The sequence below is a fragment of the Octopus bimaculoides genome, chromosome 3 (assembly GCF_001194135.2).
Source record: "Octopus bimaculoides isolate UCB-OBI-ISO-001 chromosome 3, ASM119413v2, whole genome shotgun sequence".
In the NCBI taxonomy this organism is placed as follows: domain Eukaryota; kingdom Metazoa; phylum Mollusca; class Cephalopoda; order Octopoda; family Octopodidae; genus Octopus; species Octopus bimaculoides.
In genome coordinates this window covers 51,839,986-51,843,549 of record NC_068983.1, presented here as the reverse complement: position 1 = coordinate 51,843,549, position 3,564 = coordinate 51,839,986, and positions in this window count along the sequence as shown.

Sequence of the window (3,564 nt, the reverse complement as noted above, 5' to 3'; positions counted from 1 at the left end):
TATATATATAGATAGATAGATAGATAGATAGATAGATGTATACTTACATTGTGCATCCATATGTATCTACCTAGTTATGTTATTATCCATCTGTTTATCTATCCTCCGACCTATCTATCAGTTGATTCATCTATGTATCCCAATATCTTTGTAACTGTCTATCTATGTTTTGGTATATCTTAGGTTATGTGACCCATGCGTAAATTCATTTCATAATTTAAAACTTATTCAACGCCTATGCTTGTGTATTCTCTCCTAGAAAGTCAGAATATCTGTTCGTCCGTTCATGAATTACATCACTTTTTATCAAGTCGAGTCCAGAAATACATGCACATCCTGCATGACTAAAGTATGTATATGTATCTACTAGATATATATGGAGGATATATTGTATCATACTACATGTATTTTTAAATTCCTTCATGAACTTAGTCGAGTAACTTAATACAAGTCATTACTACCGACGTTGGTTCTATTTGTAATTTTGTCTTTGTTATAATTGTTTTAATTATTCTGTTATTCTTTTTCATAATGTCTGGGAGGCCATTTAACAGAAATTTATATCAAACTGTATTACAGGCTGTTTTATTCTGAGAAAAATATTTCTTCAAATCTATTGCAGCATTTTGACGAATATTAACAGTTTGAGTTTCGCAAGCAATAAAGCAGATTGCGGTTCCAAGTATCGATAAAATGAGACGTTAATTCATGCGATCGATGAAATTTACTACGATGCATTATCATATTTAACATTTGAGGTTTTGTTTCAAATTTAACTATGAGTAATTATCTGTCAGAAAGGCTTGCAGTACTCAGCCAGATGTATATGCTTTAAATCAAATTGAAATAAGCTATTCTCATATACTTTTGAATGGTTTCAGATATATGAAAGCCTGATCACAATTGAGTATATACATTTACATATCTTATGGCTTGTATCACATCTGTAAGATGTTATCTGGTACAAAGTGTGATAAAGTTAGATCATAGCAGAGCGTCAGTGGAATTGAAAGTTTTCTTTATATTTGTTGACTACATTTGATAATAGAATATCTTTGAGTTCAAGAGCTTCTTCTAATGTTTAAACTTTTATTCACTTCATTACATTGGATAGAAATAATATCAATACATTCAACTTGATGACATATTTAATCAGATGCCAAGAGTTTTATAAATTTTACATATACATTTCTAAATATAAATGAAACAGCTTGCTTCCATCTATCAAAAATATCAACCATATTATTTTCCATGTACTTTAATATATAACTTAAACAACACTAGTTTTCTTTTGCATTTTTGTAAAATTTTGTACATTTCCATAGGTGATAATCCGGTGAGTATTTCCAGAAGTACGATAAAATATATGCTTCTTTTATGAGGATAGAGCAAGGCTGGACTATATCCGGTATTATCTCCTACACATGCCAAAATGATTGAAATCATTTTAGCGAGAGACTAATCGTATTTTTCCATTCGCTCTCTGAAATTATATCCAGTCTATAACTACTTCTTTCATTAAACAATGCTAACACTAAATTGACAGTTATTTTTCTTGCAGATGGCATCTCCGAATAATTTATAATGTAAACACTTGAAATTTTCTACATCAACTAATGTACATTTACTTAGTAATTTTCTCGTCAATATATTGGCAGTTATAGTGAAATCTATGCTTCATTGATAATGCCGGAAATATATCGAAACCCGTCCAGAATTGTTTCCTGTACTTGTCGATAAGATTAAATTATTTTTTTCTTTTCGCATAATATATTCCAGTTCGCTTTTCAATGATACTTACATTAACTATTATTTCTCTAAATTGACTGTTACTTAGCAACAGACAATGGTGTTTGTTACGTTCTAATTTCAAACTTCAGGAAATATCTGTATATATTTATCTGAGACTGAGCTAATTTTAACGGTACACATCTACAAATAGATAACTTAGTGATTATTCAGATTTTTTTTTGTGTCGAGTTAAATAACTAATATTGATTTAATTAAAGCATTTACATTCCACTCCTAGTTATCTCTTTCTTAAGAATGCATTGTAATATATATTCATATCATCTGGAGTAGATAGACAAAAAGATTCAACGGTAACTGATCTAGAGTAGAGAATCTAATCTATAACAAATGGAATCACAATCTATTGAATGCAATACTAAAATGTCTGTTTTATGCGCTAATAATCATATTTTTACTGATTTAAATTCGCTTTTTTTAAATGAATGCACCGATAACAGAGTATTTATATTACGTTTAATTCATTTCCAGACATTATCAGTATTGGATACGAATGCGGACATCGTCTTCAGGTCGTTCTAGAGTTTAATATGAATAACTAGATATATCTGATAACAACAACAATTTAAATAAAAACGGAATGTATCACTATTGCAGTTTATTTTCCTCAATCTATTTTATTATTTAAATTTTAAATGAACAGGAGGGTCGTGATTTATCTGTAATTTAAGAAATAAATTTAACCCTTTATTTGTTGTCTTCGTTTTAATTTTACAATACCGAACAAGAAAAAAAATAACGTAAAGAAGGAACGTGAACTTAAGTAATGTATTAACTTGCATTGATATGTTGTATTTGAAAATGACTTTGGATGCTGAGGTGATGTTCAATCAATTACTCAATTACCACTAACAGCAAGCGATCAAAACAAAACGCGAGTGTTGTTTAGACTCTTAATCAATATCTATTCATTACAATGAGTTAATTTTCTTCCTATCGATCCTAATGCACTGACGCGTTTATGCGTGCTTTCTTGAATGATTTTATCATAATATCAATTCTTTATTTTTCATTTTTATGATGCTATTTTATTTCACTGCGTAACTGATATTAAAAATTATATTCACAAATGTAAGAATTAAGTCAAAATTAATCCACTTAAAGTAATTTGTGGTGGATGCATTTACTAGACATTCATGTTCATTAACAAAGAATTGACGTACAAATTACAGGAATTTCATTTAATATACTAAATAATTTCTTTGTTTTTATTTATACAATTTGATTATCCATTGCATATACTCTTCATATAATTATGATTCTGAAAGCACGAACTATATGTGTGTTCTGCATTCCATTGATTTAATACATTGTTCGAAGATTAACAGCAATATTTATTTAAGGGGGAAAGTAAATTTTTCTCTGCAATGTATTAAACATATGTCTTAAATTTATTCAAGACAAAATGTTCTCTTGCATATCGGCTAGAAAAGCACCTTTTGAACTAAGCATCTACATGTTATTAATGAGAGTTTATCGCTGAATATTGTCAAAAACACAAAAAAAAAAAAAAACAGAAATTGTACATCAAAATGTGTAAATTAATATTATATATTATTTTATACTTGCATCAATATCTACCGAGACCTCCATCAAGGAAAAACCAAAAAACGACCCTATGACCCTTAAGGAGTACTGTGGGTAACTATACAGTTAATGACATAGTAACAGTATTTATATTAGTTCATGCTTTTATACTCTCTGTCATGTTCTATATCGCACCCCACAATATATATATATATATATATATATATA